The 21198-nt window shown below is 46.1% G+C and overlaps 1 long non-coding RNA gene across 1 annotated transcript in view; it reads left to right on the forward strand.

Moving 5' to 3' along the window:
* Positions 1-16943, forward strand: part of LOC125325453 — a 28833-nt gene extending 11890 nt beyond the window's left edge. The window contains exons 3-4 of the long non-coding RNA XR_007203340.1: positions 15223-15404; positions 16305-16943. This is a non-coding gene — a long non-coding RNA (uncharacterized LOC125325453). The remainder of the gene's footprint in view (positions 1-15222; positions 15405-16304) is intronic.
* The last annotated feature ends 4255 nt before the right edge of the window (positions 16944-21198 follow it).

Consider the following 21198-nt stretch of genomic DNA (forward strand, 5'->3'; position numbering starts at 1 on the left):
CCTGTCACTACATGCCCATGCAAAATGTCTCTCCCCACCTTTCTTGCAGAATCTCTTCAGGTACAGGAAGGCTTTGGAAGAAGGCAGACCTGCATTCTGCCATCTCATTAATGCTGCACATTATTGGCAGTGGATTCAACTGACAGAGGCCTGACTGTCACAGCCATGTGGTAATGAAATGACACAAAGATTTCCAGTGCCCGTGTTCAGTTCTGAATAATCAGCTCTTCCACAGCAATGGGGGAGTGGAGGTTTCTGGATGCTCCTCATGCAGAGACACAGAAGGGGGCTGGAAGATGCTCTGCTCTGCTTTTGCCCTGACCCTGCTGCTCCTTCTTGAGCAACTGAAGAACCTGACAAGACACAGGGTAACCAAATGAATAAATGTTTGCAGGATTAGCTCTTTACTTTCTCCAGGCATCATTACTGGAACTTACACTTTTCACCTGAATCTATTTAATCAGTATTTGCACATATGACATTTGGTGCAGTCAGAGATGACGTAGAATCCAGGGATAGGGTGGAGTATTTCTGCATGTTCCTTATAGAGGGCTTTCCTCATTACAAGTGACCTGCAAAGAAAATTGAGCATCCTTTGCTTTGCATCACGTTTAGTCAAAGACCTGACCAAAATATGCTAAAATTTAGATGTATTCTCCTTTCAGTCAGATTATCCTTTGAAACTCTGACCAAACCCTGCCTGACAACACAAAGGAATTTTCCCATGGATCAGCTAAAGCTGACTCACATGAAAGACTTGCCCAAAGTGGTCATGCCCTCTGAGCAAATACCACAGGCATGAGGATCTCTGCTCTTGGCCTAACAGCACTGTTAGGATTCCAGGGACCCAGCCTCGGAAGGCAGCTTTTATTGGAGGAGGGGAGGTCTCCTACCTGTGACCCAGCCAATCTGCTCTGCTTTTTATCTATGTTGCTAACTTGCAGGGGAGGTGAGCGTTTTGCTCTGTCACTGCACCATTGTGAGAAATTTCCTGCCTGGCCCCGAAGTTCACCAAATAGCACTGGCTGTTTGCTTAAGCAGGTACAGCACATAGCAAAAGGCACTGCTGTGACTCAAAGGAAGAAAGAAATAAAATCATCTGATCATGAAAGCTTTCAGCACCAGGTTTTAGTGCTGGAGTGAAAACCTAACGGAAGCTGTGCACCCTTCTAAGATAAATATTTCCTCTGCTGGAGTTGCTGAGTGTATCACAGATCAACGACCAGGAAGGCTTTGCTTACTCATCTCTGCCACGTGTTTCTGGAGTGGTTTTCTGCTCTTTTAATATTACCAAAGAGTGCATCCTCTGGCTGCCCTGGCTTGTTAGAAAGGCAAGCGCATGCTGAGCAAAGCGTCAGAACAACCCACAAAGCACTGATGCAAATAGAGACAGAATTTTGCACCACTCAGAGAGACACAGAGAGAGTTAAAGCTTCAGGCCAATGTGTTGCTGAAATTTTAAAGCTAAAAGGATTTTGAACTAACCTTTGCATTTTCTCCCTGAACTTCTTGTTTACTCTCTGCTCTTTTGCTCAGTGAAAGTAAAGCAGGCAAGACAACATCACTTGCTGTTTCCAACTGGCTTCTGCTTTGTTTCTAATACTCCTCTGAAAGAGTTCTGTTATACAGCTCACAGCATTTCAAGGAAACATTTTATTAATTGGGTACCTGTCTCTCACTTTCTGTTTTCTTATCTCTGGTTGCCCTTAAATAATATTTGGGCTTAAGTTATTTGTCATTTTCCCTTTGTATTTAATCTGGTCCATTTCTGTGTTTGAATTTGGGTTTTAAGTAAACTCACATGTGATCTGTGCCAAAATAGAGGCAAAGTCTCTTCTCACATTCCTCAAATATGTGGCACTGGGGTAACAATTTCAAAATTATGTGGCAGCTTCTTTTAAACAGGAAAACTCCAGTGGGTTTCACTCAGCTGTATATAAAAGCCAATAGTACACTTGGTGTTAGTCCCTGTGTTATTTGTTTTAAATTATGTTCCATTTCATACTTTCTCCACATTCCCTGTTTCCAGTATCCAGCAGATTTTTGTATTGACAAATGTGTGACTTTTACAGGAAGCTGTTGTGGAGGAAACCTGTGGTTCTTCTGTATGGGCTGAGCATAGTTGTGGCTTCTGACCCTGGGGAGAGCTGCTTGAGTTTGGGATTATCCCATACTCAGATGGATGCTTCTAATAAAACTCCCAGCAGCCAGATATCTTATCTGTGTTATCACCATACAGTTCCAGAGCCAACATTCCCCTCAGCATGAAAGGGTGAATACTGAGTGTCATTCATTTTGAGTGTGCTGTGGGCTCAGGTTGTAGCTGAGCTAACACAGTGACTGCAGCTGATCTGAAGCAGGGCTGCCTTGCCCTTTCTCACTCTCTTCTTGTAATCCACCAGGTAAATCCATCCTGCTAAACCTGCGACAAACCCTTCTAAAAAGCAATCAAAGAGTTTTCTGCCATCTTAGCAAGATGTTCTATGTGGTTTCTTATGGTTCCAGAAGAAACTACTGATGAGAGGTGGTCAGATAACCAAAACTACATACACCAGAGCAGAACTGCGACAGAGTTTGAATAAGGGAGCACTGTTTCTTGGAAACTGCTGGAAACACTCATCTCCCCTTCCTCTGGGCTGAAACTGTGTGTCCCTCACTCTGCACCTCCTCTTTGTTTTCCCCTTGTTGTGATTTATTGGGTTGGGTTCTGCGGCTGCTTCTTGGCTGAGTGCAGCCAAGGTATGTAAATTGCTTTTTAACAGCTAATACGCACCCACACTCCTGAAGATAATCAAAAAAGGCAAAATAATATCATCAGCAGTGAGTTATAGGAGATCAAGAAAGCACCCAGAGGTAAAAGTCAGTGGCTGGCTAGCCAAGTCCTGCATACTGTCACAGCTGTGTTCAGAATAATCCCAGTGGAGAGCAGGTTTGGTAGCTTGAAATTAAGATTTTAAAGGAAAGGACTGCCTCTGTGGCTGCAATACATACTGCATGAACTGGACTTCTCTGAACCAAGCAAATTTTCTTTTTATAGAAATTTCAAACCCAAAACACAGTGTTTCATCCTCCAGTGGCATCTCACTACTTGTCCTGACTTGGTCCACTTTAAATAAAGGACAATGGCCACAGCTCTGCTGAGACTGTCCCCTCCCCCCCATCCACAGGGCTGCATCCAGCCCTGGGCCCAGCACAGGAAGGACAGGGAGCTGCCGGAGCCAGTCCAGAGCAGGGACACCAAGGGGAGCAGAGGGATGGAGCAGCTCTGCTGGGAGGAAAGGCTGAGGGAACTGGGATTGTTCAGCCTGGAGAAGAGAAGGCTTTGGGGTGACCTCACTGTGGCCTTGCAGTGCCTGAAGGGAGCCCACAGGAAAGATGGAGAGAGACTCTTGGCAAGGGCCTGGAGTGACAGGACAAGGGGCAATGGCTTCACACTGACAGAGAGCAGGTTTAGATTGGATATGAGGAAGAAATTCTTGGCTGAGAGAGTGGTGGGACCCTGGCACAGGTTGCCCAGAGAAGCTGTGGCTTGGAAGTGTCTGAGGCCAGGTTGGATGGGGGTCTAAGAAACCTGGGATAGTGGAAGGTGTCCCTGCCCATGGCAGGTGGGTTGGAACAAGATGATCTTTAAGGTCTCTTCCAACCCATGCCATTCTATAATTCTGTGGTATCTACAACCTTCTGGAAAGCCACAGCTAATGGGGTTAAATTTATCCTTGTTCTCAGAGCTTTTCTTATGGCTTTTCCACACCTTGTGGTTCTTGATGGTGAATGAAAGTTGCCCAGGGCTGAGACTGCATCCTCCAGCCTGTGTGTGAAGGCCCCAGGGTGTTTTTATGGTTGCTAAGACATTGCATATAAACACAGTGAGTGAGGCCCATCTTGCCATTCAGACTGTGAGCTGCAGAAAGCCACTAACCTCCCCAAAGGTCTTCTGGTAAAGGAATGTAAAATCAAAAGCAAACCAATATGGATAATCGTGCTGCTGGCTAAGATGTGTTACCAAAATACCAAAAAATGACAAACCTCAAAATGGGGTGATTCATCCAGACACCCAAAAAGCACTTACAAGAAACCACCTGACTAATCATGCTGGAGCTCAGGGACACATATAATTTTATACTTCACAAAAACCAATCCTTGTCCTCTCAAGGTAAATAATATCTGCTGTGCTAATGGTATTATTGAGCTAATGGTATGAATTGCTGGGAAGAGCAAACTTCTCCTCCTTGGGCTCCTTCTCCTACTCATGTATTATTTGCCCAACACCTGGCAAAATAGTTACATAAGCAACAAAAAACCCCAAACGCACAAACAAAAAAGCGAAAGGCCCAAATTGTGCCCTGCCCATGCTGATTTTTGTGTGGTGGCATTTCATGTGGGGGACTTCAGCCACGCTACACACACAAAGGCAAAAGCAGACTCTGTCTTCCAAGCTGACAGTGATACAACCCAGGTTAGTGGGTTGGGAATCTGATCAGGGGAGGCTGATGAGCCTCCATGGAGTTGTAAGTGATGTCCCTGGAAGGGAGGTGAAAGGCTGTGACCCAATCCCTCAGGGTGAGGCAGTGGTTCTCCTGTCAGCTGAAATATGGCTTCGAAAGTGCCAAGATGCTCCCACTTTGGTGGGGAGAAAATCATGTCTAAATTTGAATGTGTTTGATGATACTATAAAACACATAAAACTACAAGGTAATTATTACAGGAAACTCCTATTTCAGCTATTTCAGCAAAATTTCAGCGCCTCTGTTCATTTGAAGGCCTGGAACAAAGCAACTGGGTTTCGACTTTCACAGTTTACCTAACGTGGCATAGATGGTGAACCGTATGGTGATGTAAAGCACAGAGCTATATTTGTTTAAGGAACCTTCAGGCCGAATTTCCAGCTTTCTGAGTGCTGAGAGAGAAGAAAGAGGCAAGTTCAGAGGAAAACAAATGCTTCCTGAACTTTGAGTTTCTTTGCTTTTATATATCACCAGATTTTTCTGTGATGTGACCAGCCGTCCTTTATAAACTTTGCTTTATCTCTGACATTTTGCGTCTAGGAAATGATTAAGCTGTCATATTTGGGGACTGAAAAGAGCAAAGGGCTGCAAGAGTTTGTTCTACCTGTCAAGTTACCCAGTTACAGCTGAGTCCCTTTACAGACATGCATTTCCACTGGCTTGCACACACCCTCCATGAGCTGGTCCTCGCCTGCTCCTCACTCTGTGGGAGCTCTAGATATCCAAAAATGTATATAAACCTATATGGATGAAAAATGTACCACCTGATGAGGAGGCTTGTGGGGATCAGCAAAGCTCCCTATTACTTATTAGCCAGCTAGTGGTCTGGCCTGCCTGTCCCTGTCCTTGGCAATAAAACGAAGATGAAAGGTAGCCGCTGACTTGGAGCCTCGCCTGAAAGTACAGTTTTATCAAAGGCTGGGACAGCAATAATCGTGCTGAGGGAGCAACAAGGACATGGTAGGCTGGGCTGACAAACAGTTACACCTTGTGGGCAAACAGCAGTTTCACATCCCCACGGGCACCCAAACAGCGTTGGCAGCTGAGGAGAGGCTGCAGCAGATGGTGCCCAACCGTGGTGCCAGCTCCTTCTCCAGGACAGGCTGGGCAGGGCAGTGCCTTCCCAGCCATGGGGCCTTCCCAGGAGCTACCTGGTGAGGGCTTCTAGGCAGAACGTGTGCCTCAGGCCACCAGAGGAAGCTTAGCTGTCACCAGCCTGGCTCTTCCCAACTGGGAAAATAATTTTGAGCCTGAGAGTCTCACAGATCCGCCCTCACTTAGGCTGTAAGCAAATGACATTGAGGACAGTCCTCTTCAGGGGTGTTAAAACAGTCATCTCAAGTGGTGACAGAAAGGTGGGACTTGGGAACAGTCACACTTGTGTTTTAGCAACACCGGATCATCCTTTCAGAGGTGAGCATTAGAGGTTCAAGCTTCAAGGTTCCTCAAGCACTGTGTTGAAACCCCAAAGTTTCCAGATGATTCTAGTGGAGAACTCCTACACGTAGAATTGACCTGAATCAGTAAGTTGAACAAAGAGACAGTGCCTCTCTTGAGAAGAAATAGACTGAGGTATTGAATCACTGCAGCTTTTGTTGGCTGCATGAAATGGGTTTTTTCCAGCTCACTAAATTTGTCCATACATGTCTCCGAAGTACTAGGGCTACATGTACCTGACAAATTGTCTTACACAATACAGCAAACATGGTTTCAGATTGTGCTCTCTGTCATGGAGTTACTAAGTGAAAACCAGAAAGACAGTTTTATTTTGGATAGGTATGTCAACCAAATCTGTGGAGTTGGGAGTGCAGTGTTAGTGCTGGAGTTCCTCTCCACAGATCAGTTTTTCAGTTAGAGGAAGGAAGAGATCCACAAAGAAGATGCTGAACACACAACATACAAAACAGAAGATATTGAACTGGCAATAGTAGCATAAAAATATATTTGCCCTGAGTCACAAGGACTTCATCAGGAGAGGATGCAAGATCCAACACTGTCTTAAGTACCAAGTTCTGTGGCAAACTTACCTCTCCACTGCAAAATAATGATGATGTGCTGGATGAATGTACATAGGAGGAACATGGAAATTTTGGAGCAAGTCCAGAGGAAGCCACAAACTGATAAAGGGACTGGAGCACCCTCCCTGTGGAGATAGGCTTGGAGACTTTGGGCTGTTCAGCCTGGAGAGGAGAAGGTTGTGTGGAAACCTCAGGGCACCTTCCAGCATCTGAAGGGGCTATAGGGAAGTTGGAGAGGGACTCTTCATCAGGAACAGTAGTGGCAGGACAAGGGGGAATGGATTTAAACTGACAGAGAGCAGGTTTAGCTTGGATATTGGGAAGAAATTCTTCCCTGTGAGGGTGGGGAGGCCCTGGCACAGGCTGCCCAGAGAAGCTGTGGCTGCCCCATCCCTGGCAGTGTTCAAGGCCAGGCTGGATGGGGCTCTGAGCAACCTGGGAGTAGTGGAAGGTGTCCCTGCCCATGGAAGGGGATTGCAACAAAGTGATCTTTAAGGTCCCTTCCAACCCAGATCATTAATGATTCTATGCAAAAAGTAGCTTGACAAGTTTTAAGGAATTTTTAATACATTAATTGAACATAAAATTCCTGGTGAACAACTTTCCAAGTCTATGAGTGAAGCCTGAGGTAGCAAAAACTGGGGGTAGCAGGTTGCAAGAGACCTCTCAGAAAAAAAAACCAACTTCTAATGCATTTTCTAAATGTGTATGTCAGTCTCACCTAACACAGCCCATCTGTATCATATAGCTGATGTTTCTGGCAGCCTTAAGAGTCGCTAGATCCAGGCTCCACAGCATTATGTAATTTGCTTCATTTTAATCCTGATAAGAAAATTCTTGGAAGTCACTTAAAAAACAGTAACTATGGTGCTGATCTGTTTCATTTTGCTGCAATGAAGCAGAGTCCTGAAGGCAGCCAACATGATGGGAGAGATGATGCGCAGTGAGAGATCCTTCCTGTGTGTTTTTCCATTCCTCAGGGTAAACTAAGTTTTGAAAACTTAAGCTTGGAGCAATTTTTTTACTCATATCTGTTATGCCAGTGGTCAGCATTAATATTAAAAACCAGTTTCAAATCACATATTTAACCTGAAAAAGTAATATACCTGCTGACATTTTTTCCCTAGGCTAAAAAAAAGCTAAATAAGCCACTTTCTGTTGTGTTTTAAGTGTGAGATCACTTGTTCCATTTGTCTTAATTTCCTTTGATAGAGCTAACTCATTTCAGTTTTTGAAAATTATCACCTTGTGATGGTTGTAACTTTTAGAACCTACTTCTTTTTGATAATTTTGAACATTTTGCTAATTTTTCTCCCATCCTTTGCAGCCACTCCTTGTACACCTTCATTGAAATCCTTTTCGCAGCTCCTGTAGTCTGGGTTCATCAGTATTGGACTTGAGTGACCTGAGCTGCATGCAGCATGCAAGAGTGCCTGCTATGGAAATACTATCCCTTATTTGCAACCAGTGACCTACCAGTTTAACATAAATAATCTCTAAAGGCATGGCCACAGACTTCACACTGAATTTGTGCATTATTTTGAAGCCAACAAATGGAGAAAGGACAGGAGCAATACAAGCTATGTTAGCCTCATCTCCTGTGAGTAAAATTAAAACAGAGGTGCTTGATTGTGTTTCCCATGGATCAATGGCAAGTGTATTTCCATTTCTGAAAACATTTTTACCCCTAGTGAACACCCTCTTAATGAAAACAAACAAAATGAAAATCACCTCCAAGATTTTCTATTCCCTCTCTTCAGCAGCAGAAAGACTGAGAGCCCTCTCACTGGAGTGGCAGGAGCTGCTGGTTAAAACTGAGAGTGGAGCCCAGCCACCAGTCCCTCATTGTGACTTAGACGGATAATTAGTCAGGTAACAATTCCACTGTTGAAAAGCCTGTGAGGCTGGGATCAAACTAACTCAGCACTGCAGGCAACTGTCATGAGATAAAAAGATAAGATGAATGAGTTTGTATTGCACTTGGAATGCACAGAGCCCAATATAGATGTAAAATATTACTAAATGCACTGAGGGCTCTATCGTAAGGAGACTTCCTGCAAAAGCAACTGAATGAATAAACTCCAGAGACCTGGACGGGTCACGGAGATAAATCATGTCAGTAAAGCAGTACTGGTTCCTGGGCTGCACCCTGCGCTCCTGTAACAATGTCCCCTGGGCAAGGTTTATACCTGTGTGCCGTGGCCATAGCAACACCAGTGATGACAGATACAAGAGCTCCCTTGTGCCAGGTCGGTGAAGCTCAGAGAAGCAGTCTCTGGGTTTCCATCACAGCAGGGAACTGCTGGTTGTGATCTTCCTGGCACTGCCAGAGAGCTTGGGGGCTGCCCAGTGAAGAGGTTCGGGGCAGTCAGTGGGGTGAGAGAGATGCTGGACCCATCTCTCTCTGAACACTCAATTGCAGGGCAGAAGAGATACACAGTGTCCACCAAAACATTCTAGAGCCCTTTGGTGGCTCATTTCTTGCATGGTGCCCTTCTGCCCCTTGGAGGGCTGCTTTGTTCTGGTCAACAAGGTGAAGCAGATGCTGGAGCAGGTCCATGGATCCAGGATTCAACCTGTTCCGAGGCTGAACACCCACTTGTGGGCAGCGTGCTACGCCCAGCACTTTGCTGGCTGAGTCGCTGTGTGTACAAACTTTCCCAGGATCATCTGGACAGCTTTTCTCATCCCCTCGAGCACAAAGCTTGTAAGTGGGAACAGTGCCACTAGGACAAATTTCTGCTCCTGTGACTTATTCACATTTAGTACTGCAGTTGTCTGTTCTGACAGAGCCATTACAAGTTCTCTCCCAGAGCAAGTTTAGCTGATGGTTCAGATATGTAAAGGCAGAAGCAAAAGGATTACTTATGGATGATGCTGGGATCAATCACATATCCAAAGTGCAATTCAGAATTCAGCTTCATTAAGGAATGAGTCCAGAGGAGGGACACCAAGGGGATCAGAGGGATGGAGTAGCTCTGCTGTGAGGAAAGGCTGAGGGAATTGGGATTGTTCAGCCTTGGGGTGACCCAATTGTGGGTTTGTACCTGAAGGGAACCTACTGAAAAGATGGAGAGAGACTCTTGGCAAGGGTGTGGAATGCCAGGACAAGGGGGAATGGCTTCCTACTGACACAGGGCAGGGATAGATTGGCTATGAAGAAGAAATTGTTCCGTGTGAGGGGGGAGGCCCTGGCACAGGTTGCCCAGAGAAGCTGTGGCTGCCCCATCCCTGGAAGTGTCCAAGGCCAGTTTGGACAGGGCTTGGAGCAACCTGGGATAATGGGAGGTGTCCCTGCCCATGGCAGGGGGTGGAACTGGATGGGCTTTTAAGGTCCTTTCCAACCCAGCCCATTCCATGATGCTATGATTCTTTTACATTGTGATTCTGGAGTTCACTTTCACTTTTCATCATGATCCTGTGCCATGAGAAGTTCTCACCAGAATATCTGACACCTCATACTTCTCTTCTGGGATGCAGAGAGAAAAAGAAAGGCTGGCTGACAGCTACCATAAAGTCACTGGTGTGGGTTTTTAATGCCAGGCAGGCTCCCTTGTAACCCTTTGACACACCCTGTTGCTGTGCTGCTTCGAATGAGTACCAGGCTAATTGAGAACACAGGCCTAAAAATAGATGTGTCTGGGAAGTGATGATTTTCCCACAGAAACATCAAGTTTTCATTAAAAACTCTAAAAACATGGAAGTTTTAAGTATAATGCAGAAAGGTTTTGGGTTACCAAGCTTAGGTTTTATGTTCTTCTTTTTGACCAACACTGAAGATTTTTGTGGGGAATTCTTTTTAACAAAAAATATTGGTTCCCCAAAGAAAACCACAGCTACTGACAAAATAATTTTTAAACATCATTAAAATGTTAGGCTCAGCTTACATCTTTTTCCCTGTTAATCTGCTTTCCTGCTTCTTCCATTTTTCTGTTTTCTGCCCTCTCCTTCTCATGTGCAGCCCACTTGCTGGTACTTACATGGTAACCAGTCCTACTAAGGGAAACCAGTGCTTTCATCTTCATCAGTTCTTTCCTCACTGTTTTTTCTCTTTATTCATATTTGTTACTGTTCTTTTTCTGTCCATTTATCTTCATGAGAACTTATCTTTCCTTTATCTTTTCCATGTCATATTCCTCCCCTCCCTTTCTTGTCCAGCAGTTAGATATCTCTGATAATCTTTGTTCCTTCCTGCTTCCATCTTTAGTTCTTTCTGGCACCTTTAATACCTGTGCTTTCATTTCCTTGTCTTCTCTCTGGATATTAATGTATGTTGGCAGTCTTTCCCACCTGTATCTCTGAATACCACATACTCCATAGGGCTTTAAAAACCATAAGCAATTTTTAATCACAATACTACAAGAGATTAAAAAGTAAATATTATTCTATTAATTTTATGTGTGCGAAAAACTAAAGGCAGAAATATTGATTAATTCTTTAATAGATCTGATGTTTCTTTCATCCTATTCTGTGGTCAGACTATTGTTCCTTCTACTGCTGTGATACTCTGTTTTCAATCTTCCTGGATTCTCTTAGACTCTGGACTACTGCAGGCTTCAACCCCACTTTATTCTTCATCTTCCATCACTTGAAACTTGTCCCACAAGCTTTCTCATGTGGAGATCACCACGCAGCAGCAGCAGAAGCATTGGGCCTGAGGGGAGCTGGGTAGCAAAGCACCACTTGCAGGATTTGAGGTCACTGCTCGTGGCCATACATTGAGAAATACAGAAAAAATAGTTGTGAAGATCAAGGAAACTTCATTCTACAGAATCACAGAATCCCAGGATGGGTCAGGTTGGAAGGGACCACAGAGGGTCATATGGTCTCACCTCCCTGCTCCAGCAGGGCCATCCCAGAGCACAGGGCACAGGATTGTGTCCAGATGGTTCTGGAATATCCTGAGTGAGGGAGACTTCACACCCTCTCTGGATAATCTGTTCAGTGCTCGGTCACTGCACAGGACAGAAGTTCTGCCTCCTGTCCAGGTGGAACTTCCTGGGATCAGTCCCTGCCCGTTCCTCTGGTGCCATGGCTGGGCCCCCCAGAGCAGAGCCTGGGCCCTGCTCGGAGCCCTCCCTGCACACAGGGACACACAGGGCTGAGGGCCCCTCTCAGCTGGGGCTCCTCTCCAGGCTGAACAGCCCCAGCTCCCTCAGCCTTTCCCTGTCAGGGATGTTTCCGGCACTAAATCATCTCTGCAGCCTCCGCTGGCCCCTCTCTAGGACCTCCCTGTCCCTCCTGTCCTGAGGATGCCAGGACTGGACACAGCACTCCACATGTGCCTCCCAGGGCCGGGCAGAGGGGCAGGATCACTTCCTGACCTGCTGCCACTGCTCTTCCCAGTGCACCCCAGGACAGCCCTGGCCTTCTTGTCCCTCAGGTCACTGCTGGCTCACAGACAGCCTGTTGTCCACCAGGACCTCCAGGTCCTTCTCAGCAGAGCTGCTGGCCAGCAGGTCACCCCCAGCCTGTGCTGGTGCCTGGGGTTATTCCTCCCCAGGTGCAGAATCCGGCATTTGCCCTTGCTGAACTTCAGCCACATTCCTCCTTGGAGACATGGAAAGATACAGGTTATACAGGTTCAAGTGTGCAGGGCATTGTACCTGCAGAAAACTTCATAAATGGCAGGATGAGCTGGGTTGCTGGGAGAATAAGCAGCCTGCCCCTGAGAGGAGAAACAAAGAATGGGTTAACAGACACACAACATTTTCATTTGGGTTGCTTAGGCTGTGTTTCAGATTCACTAACCTGGGTGTTTTTCACATGAGTTTGGGTTTCAGAATGAAAGCTTGCATAATGGTAGCAGGCTTGTGAGAAGAGAGAAGGAATTTGCCCCTGCTTCAGGCTGGGAAGGGTTAGTACTTGAAGACTTCAAATTACTTACATATGCATGATGTGTGTCAGTGGAGGATTTTTTTAATCATAAAACTAAAGTATGTAACTGGGTCCAGTCTGTTGGACATGCAAGTACAACAGATTTAGAAAGTTCTGTTTCTGCAGATGAGAGAAATCTGATAAAACTTGGAATGCACTTCCAAGCAAAGTTTACTAACTTTGAGAGGCTGCTGCAATTCTGTGTTAGGACCATGTGTTAATTATAGATCTTCTATTTCTAGTGAAAGCTCCCTTCTCACTACCCCAAAATGAGTTGAGTATAGTTTCAAGGAAAAGAGATAGGCTAAGCACAGTCCAGATCAAACACAGCGTGCGTTTTGTGCTTTTTCTCATCTTTTCTGGGAGGCTCAGACATTTCCAGAGGTGGTGGGTGGGAGACAGTAACATTCCTCAGGCTCTTCAGTCCTGCCCTTGCAGGGCATGAGCTTGGACTCAGCAATCTGTCCAAAGCACACAGGCCATGTTTGTGGAGGCCCCAGAGAGCAGAGTGAACATCCAGAGTGAGCTCTCCTTGAGGTGAGCATGGTGTCCCTCCCATAAATCCCACAGCAGACCTCCTAAACACAGCTCTCCTGTGGGTCACCTGGATGTGTTGGCACTGCCAAGGCTTTGTTCTGTGCCATCCATCCTGCTCGAGGCTCAGCCCTGTCAGCTCCCATCTGCTGCACAGGTTTGGGCTTGAGTGGATCACCAGAAGAAGGAGGCAGAGCTGGAGGAGGCTGGGCTGGTGACTCAGTGGGCAGAATTCTTCCCTCTGAGTCAGGGCTGAGTCAAGGGGTGCTAAGGGGGACTGTGCTGCTCAAGCTGCTGGGTTTGGGACACAAATGAGAAACCAAACTCCCAACCAGTGATGGTTTCAGAAATGTCTGAGGTCCTTCCTCAGCAGCAGTGGCATTTACCCACTATCTTGACCACGTTCCAGTGTGGAAAATGTATTTCGCTCACCTCCAGCTCCCTGTTACCCCAGTGAAATGCTTCATTCTTCACTACTGCAGCACCATGCATCAGTGAGGAGATGCAGTATTTCATGTGGCTTTTTGGCTTTAATATTGGCCAAAATGGCTTGCACGCACATTGCAAAACTTTTTTTCATATGCCTCTTTTATGCATATCAAGGGATATCCTGGTCATCCTGCTCACACATGGCAGTACTTCCACAACTGTTAATCAGGAATCTGCATAGGTAAAGAGAGCATCATATGTCTCACAGCCCAGTTTATCTCAGGGCAAATAATACTTTGCAATCATGCAAAGTCCTTTTGCACATCAGTTCGCAGTGAAGTGCAAGTATTAGCCTCACTGAGGCAACAGCCTTCAGCACAGATAGCTTCTCCTGAGGCAGAGTACCTGGTCTCAGAAGGTCCAAACTCTTCACCATGTCCTTTTGCTATTCCATCCACCGCAACAGTGATTTTTGAAGGCAACCAACTCTGAAAAGTTTGTGCTTGAACTCACTTTAGAATCACAGAATATCCATAACTGGAAGGGACTCTCAAAGATCATTCAGTCCAACTCCTGACCCTGCACAGACACCCCAACAATCTCACCCTGTGCCTGAGAACTATGTCCAAGCATTCCTGGAGCTCTGGCAGCCTTGGGGCTGTGACCATTCCTGGGGGAGTCTATTCAGTACCCCACTATCCTCTAGGAGAAGAACTTTTTCTTCATATCCAGCCTAACTCTCCCCTGACACAGCTCCAGCCGTTCCCTCAGGTCCTGTCCCTGGTCACACAGAGCAGAGATCAGGGCCTGCCCCTCCTCTTCCCCAGGTGAGGAAGCTGCAGAACTGCTGTGAGCTCTGACCTCAGTCTCCTCCAGCTGAACAGACCAAGTGCTCCTTGTGTAGCTTCACCTCCAGACCCTTCAGCATCTTTGTAGCCCTCTCTTGGACACTCTCTAATAACTTTATATTTTTCTTATATTGAGGTGCCCCAAACTGCCCCAGGACTCACTTTGTCCCCGCTTTGCTCACTTGCCATGGCTGACATGCCTCAGTTCATGCCTCCCAGCGATGGAGGCTGTGTGCCAGCATTGAGACACACATGCTGCCCGATACTTGCTTCGTTTGATATGTGATGACAGCTCTTTATAGGTGTCTGAGAAAAACAAATGAATGAAGAAGCAGTTCCTGGTGGCCTCTGCCAGCTGTTGACAATACCAAATAATTTGCCTTTCCTGAAACAGACCTGATGCCTCTTGTGGATGATGTGACGCGTAGGTGTCATGTCAATCAATAAAAATTAAAAGTTGCTGAAGGGCAGGAACAGCAGCTGTGAGATTTCTTACTGCTTTTCGTTCACAGGGAAATGGTATCAGGCTCTGTTTAGTGGCTTGTGTGATTTACTGTCACATTTATCTCACACGCTTCAGCAAGGACTTGCACAAGCAGATTGCTTTTAGACCCCAGCTTTTAAAGGTGGAAGACAAATGGTTTTTTCATAAAAACTTATTTTTGAAACCTTGTTTAGCATCTAAGCTTTTTCCAGAGCAGCTAGTATGGACCCCTTTACATGCAGGAAGCAATGCACACCAACCATGGGATGCCCCAGGTGCCTCTACAGAAATGGCTCTTGGGAAACACCTCTGGTGCTAAGCAAGCAAGGAGAGAGTAAAGGGACATTCTCCAAATTCAGTGTTCCTGTGTCAGACACATCAGCAATGCTATTGTGCCTGAAAACAACCAAATAGATATAATTAGGTATTACTAGGATAAAAAAAAAAAAAGAAGTTTATTTTTTGTTTGAAACTTCTTTACCACGAGGTCTGATTAAAATGTTTCTATTGAAATTGTTCTTTGGCAGGAAAAGCTGTTTCGAACAGAGCAGATCTCACAGAAGAGTGGATCCACCGAGGAAGATCTTCCTGCTACAGAATGTTTAGACATTTCACTGGAAAGCAGAAATGCTTCTGACAAAAGGATAGATGCTGTGCCATGGGTTAACCCAATGCTACACACAAGGAATTCTGCTGGAGAGCCCTGGAGGTGACACCCCAATGTGTCTGGCATTGCCCTGTTGCTTGGTCTTTACATTAAGTTGTCTAAAGCCTCCATGTGTCACCAGCCTAATGAGAATGCACAACCAGCACAGGGTGGAGGACGGGCACATGAGGCGCCCAGAATTACACTCTCATAACATGGCATATCCATTTTGTTCCATATTTCATTTATTGGGCAATGTAGCTAAGGTTTTGGCTTTCAGTCAAAAACAAAGATTTTCCCAAGAAGAGAAATTGGATGAGGAATTAAAGAAACCCCACCAAGTGACCAAAACACCTCCTAAGCACCATTTTCCACTATTCATATTTAGAAGAATTAAATGCGGTTTTAGTGCAAGGAATAACTGTACCCTGGCCCTAGGGTTATGAACTGGATAAGCTATTAGGAATTTTCCATTTCTGACTGATTGTGATCTCACATCAGTGTAACTCTGCTCACTTCAGTGGAATTACTTCAGAACTGCTCTGATGGGAAAGCAGAAGGAGGTCCTGTGATTCTGTAACTATTTCTACTAAGCTGTTGGCATATGCTTGTGACAAGCAGCTTTTAAGAAAATATAGTGAAATTTAGAGCCCGTTTTTCATCAGTTCAGTTAATCAGTTTACTTCGGTCTACTGATCACTTCTGCTGCTTTGCATGTGATTGTCTTTATAAGTGAGGTCAGTTTTATAGGGAAGGAAAATCCCCTTTATAAGCCCAGATGGTATCATTAGAAGAAACAGACAAGTTGGGCACCTCTAAAGTTGTTTTTTTTTCATCTTTCTGAAGACAAAGTTTTACCAGTGATTAAGGATTTATTGTTCTGTGTTATAGGTTATAAGAAATGACAATTTGTCATTATAAGACCCTAAGATCTTGATTTTTTTTTTTTGCTTCTGTCAATAGGAAATTACTGCTGGCCTGTCTGGCAAGACAACTCATCCTTGAAGATTTGTAGAAGCACCCCAAGATCCTCATTTACAACATGACATATGGTTCCCATCCAACTAGAATCATAGAAACATAGAATATCCTGAGTTGGAAAGGACTCACAAGGATCATCAAGTCCAGCTCCAGGAGAATAAGAATAGCAACATGTCAGTATTTTATGAAGGAGCACCTTGAGTTCCCTGTCCTGGAAGAGGATCACAAAAGGCAGAGCTGTTTAACAGGGAAGTGGATTTCAGTGCTTACTTGGCTACACTGTGAGCCCAAGGAGACTGGACAGAAAGGGTGGGAAGGGCTGAAGGTCCTTCTCACCACCTCCTTCCTGCATGGAATATCTAGCATACACCTGAATAGTAGGGTCTGAGCCATAAATTCAGAAAGTGACAGAATAACTGAGGTTCACAGACGTCTGTGAAGTCCAAATCCCCACTTAGAGATGAGCTAATTTCTGTCTCAAAAATTTTTTTCAGAGTCTTCTCTAGCCAAGTTCTGAATATCCCAATATTGATATGTATTGATATGTCTATTTCAAACTGACAGAGAGTAGGTTTAGATTGGATATTAGGAAGAAATTCTTCCCTGTGAGGGTGGGGAGGCCCTGGCACAGGTTGCCCAGAGAAGCTGTGGCTGCCCCGTCCAAGGCCAGGTTGGATGGGGCTTGGAGCAACCTGGGATAATGGGAGCTGTCCCTGCCCATGGTAGGGGGGTGGGAACTGGATGATCTTTAAGGTCCCTTCTAACCCAGGCAGGGACAGTCATCTGTAACGTGCCAAAATATAGATGGGTTTGAGGGCTGGCATCAGATGTATTTCAGGGTTGGAATAAGACTTCAAGTAGATTTAAGCTTCAGGGATTTTGGAGAGGAACAGTTTAACCAACCTAATTCAATAGGGCTGAATCCCACAGTTATCAATATCCCCAGAGGAAAAGAAGTAGCTTCTGCAGTCTTTTGATTAACTGAGCATAAAATGAGCCGTCCTCCCCTTACTGTTTTAATTAGATATGAATGAACCGGTTCAAACCACATAAAAATTGACTCCTGACTCCTCTGCATGTAAATTAACCACTAGGTCACAGTTTTATTTTTTACCCTGAGAAAACCAATTTTCCCAGAAGGGGGGATAGCATTTAGAAGTACTCCCACTGTATCTTCTTCCATCCTAGAGCTTTCTTACACTTGGCTGTTCAAGTGACAGGAGGACTTAAGCCGGGTTAGATGGGGCTCTGAGCAACTTGGTCTAGCAGAAGGTGTCCCTGCCCACGGCAGGGGATTGGAATGAGATGATCTCTAAGGTCCTTTCTAAACCAGGCCATTCCGTGATGTTGTGATTGTACAGCCATGAGCCATGACCCCAGCTGGTGGTCAGCAAGCGCTGGCAGATGTCGATGCTTGGGTGGTCGAGATTACAGCTGCAAAGGGAAGGAGAGCAGGTTTACACGTGCGGGCTGTTTGCCAGCCTAGAGGCAATGCAGGGTGTTTTTTGGGGGGGTTAGTGTGGGGGAAAGGCGCGGGTAGGGCGGCTGCGGTAGCGCGGGCACCGCTGCCCTCTGCTGGGTACCGTCCCGCCGGGCACTGCCTCCCGCAGCATCCGCACGAACGACGGGAACCGGCACCGTCCCTGCTCCCTGAGTTCTGCCACAGCCTCAGCCAGCCGGACACTGCTTTGTGTGCTTCCAGTCCAGGGGCAGAGCAGCGGAGGAACAACTCCTGCAGGGATGGAAGACCTTATCGAAAGGGCTGAGCTTGAGCTTCCATCACACCCGGCTGCAATCTGCTGTGTCCTGCTGTTATCCCAGAGCACCCTCTGGGACGGCAATGCAGTTTTGCTTCTTCGTCACGGAGTGAAGCAAGCGTAGATGTGTGTATTTGCTGGGGAGGTGCAGTTGCACTGCAAACTTATCCATCCCATGGATACCCATCCTAGAACTCTGTCTCAGATGAAAAGGACCTGGGGGTTCTCAACAACAGCTGCTGAACATGAGCTGGAGGGGTTCAGCCTGGAGAAAGGAGGCCCAGGGGGGACCAGCTTGCTCTCCACAGCTTCCTGACAGGAGGGTGCAGCCAAGGGCGGGTCAGGCTCTGCTCCTAGGGAGCAAGGGACAGGACAAGGGGAAATGGCTTCAAGCTGTGCCAGGGGAGATTCAGGCTGGATATTTTCTTCACTGAAAGGGTTTCTGAGCATTGGAACAGGCTGCCCAGTGGGTGGTGGAGTCACCATCCCCGGAGGTGTTCAAGACTCAGTGCTCTGGTCTGGTTGACATGGTGGTGATTGGTCACAGGTTGGACTCGATGATCTTGGGAGATCTTTTCCAGCCTAAATGATTCTGTGATTCTGTGAACACTCTCTCTGTCTTGCTGCCTCTTGCAGTGAGAATATGTACCCATAAAACCAGTCCCTCTGCATTTTGGCTAGCTATAGGAAACGCTGTGTGGGCCTATTTCTCCTTGACAAATCCCAAAGAAAGCCTCACCTGTGAGCTTTAAAATCATGCAAAACTCATAATAGAAGGACAAATTTCAAAGCCTCAGCCTTTTAGATAAACCTGTCCAAGCCTGTTCACTTAATTAATGAACAAAGATGCAGGAGAGGCAGAGCCTTGAAATGAAATGTGAATACTAAATTCAGCCTAGCTGGGGAGCCAGATATGTAGAGGGAACTGAAAGTTGCTGTGCAAGGGGTAGGTCTGAGAGTGTACAGGAGTCTGATAGAGGTCAGAGTTGGACTGCTGTTAAAATCAGTTTTATCTGTATCTATAAAGAGGTGTGGGGGGGATAAACAGTACTACAAGGCTCTTAACAGTACAGAATGAAAATGGAGAGACAGATTGAGCTGCTGAAACTCCTGCAAGTAATTGCTAGCTGACATGAGTAAGAAGATCAAAATGTTGGCATATTATACAACTGCACAGTGGTGGGGATGGACAGACAGTACAGAGGGAGCTGGAAATACTGTTCAGCAAAAATAAGATTCTCAAACATCTGGGAGAAAATACTCAGAAATCAAGCTACTCAGCAGGAGGGTGGAATTTGGAAAGCATTCAATGCTGAGAGACTCCAGGGTGATAAGGGCAAAATAGACACAGAGTCACAGAATCATAGAATGGTTTAAGTTGGAAGTAACCTTAAAGATTGTCCAGTTCCAACCCCCTGCCATGGGCAGGAACACCTCCTACTATCCCAGGTTGCTCAGAGCCCCATCCAACCTGGCCATGGACACTTCCAGGGATGGAGAAGCCACAGCTTCTCTGGGCAACCTGTGCCAGGGCCTTACCACCCTCACAGGGAACAATTTCTTCTTTATATCTAAACTAAACATACTTTGAATGAAGCCATTGCCCCTTGCCCTGTCACTCCAGGCCCTTGTCAATAGTCTCTCTCCATCTTTCCTGTAGGCTCCTTTCTGGTACTGACGACCACAATAAAGTCACCCAAAGCCTTCTCCTCTCCAGGCTGAACAATCCCAATCCTCTCAGCCTTTCCTCACAGCAGAGCTGCTCCATCCCTCTTGTGGGTCTTTCATAGCCCATAGGATGGCAGCCAGCTTATGTATGGGTCAGTTGCAGCCTTCAGAGGCATCTGAAGGCCTCCCCTGGTATTACACCACAGCATTCCCCAAAAAATGTGGCATACTACGTCTCAGTTCATCCAGAGGGAAAATAAGGCATGGAAAGGTTAAGTGGCTTGCTTTGTGTTGCGCAACTGGGAATGGAAATAGTTCTCAGATCTTTTATTCTTAACAGCAGCCAGTCGAGGGAACCTGTACTTGGATCTCCAAGGATTTCCTCCTCCAGCAAAGGCTTTCATTTCCAGTAAAAGCCGGGAGGCCGGGTGGGAACAACCCGAGGGATGCCGTGCATTGTTCACGTGCTTGCAGCAGTGTGGAATGTGAAGGCTGAGGAGCAGGAGGCAGCAGTGCCTGGCCAGGAGAGCAGGAGCAGTTCAGGTGGCCCTGGCAGGGATCCACAGAGCCAGCCAAGAGTGACTCAACAACCAGGGGGGACTTGGCCAGGCTGTGCTGGACCTTTCAGCCACCTGGTGGAGAGCAGTGCCATGTCCTGAGGTCACCTCAGTGTGGCTGAGCAAAGAGCAGACTGCTTGAATGGCTGCTTGAATCCTAAACCTCCCAAAATGAATGGCAGGAAGCCTGAGACCCAGCTGAGGAAGTCAGTGACTTTCGTGCATAGCACAAGCCTTATATCAACTGCATATGAGCTACAGTTTGGGGCTCAGCCACACTAAAGACATGGGGGCAGAAAGGCTAATTCAGATGTTTAATTAAGGTGGTACTTGGTGAGTTTTGGGAATGAATTTTAGGACATCTTTTCTGGGATTTCAATGAGCAAATTTAAGTGTCCAAGAGATCCCTATCTGTCTTAAGTACTGTGGGTATCCAGCAGTCATTTAACCCTACGTGGTGTCACTTTTCTTAACAACAAAATGTGAAAAATGAACCTTTAGAAATTATTTTGAGTGGTGAAGGGCAAAACTAGATGTGGGCCAAGGAAATAAGCAGTGGAACTGTTAAGTAAAGGATCAGGGAATTCTTCCTAGCAGTGAGGTCTGAAAGTGTAGCTGGATCTCAAGGGAGGCATGATCCCCATGTCATTTGGGTGAGTGAGGAGTGCATGGTCCTTTCCTGCCCTCTTCCCAAGGGAGTGGGGCTTGTCTCCTCTATCTAAAGAAGCCTTTCCATCTCTAATTTCCCCTTCCTTTGTTTGAATAGGTTATCTGATATAATTACACAACATTCAAGTGCAGGAGTGCAGGAAGAAGTGATAAAATCAAGAACAGCTTTAATGAGGCCAGAAAAGGAAGAAAAATGAGTCAACTCAGGGGAACTTCAAGGTCCTT

The sequence above is a fragment of the Corvus hawaiiensis genome, chromosome 4 (genome assembly GCF_020740725.1).
Source record: "Corvus hawaiiensis isolate bCorHaw1 chromosome 4, bCorHaw1.pri.cur, whole genome shotgun sequence".
In the NCBI taxonomy this organism is placed as follows: domain Eukaryota; kingdom Metazoa; phylum Chordata; class Aves; order Passeriformes; family Corvidae; genus Corvus; species Corvus hawaiiensis.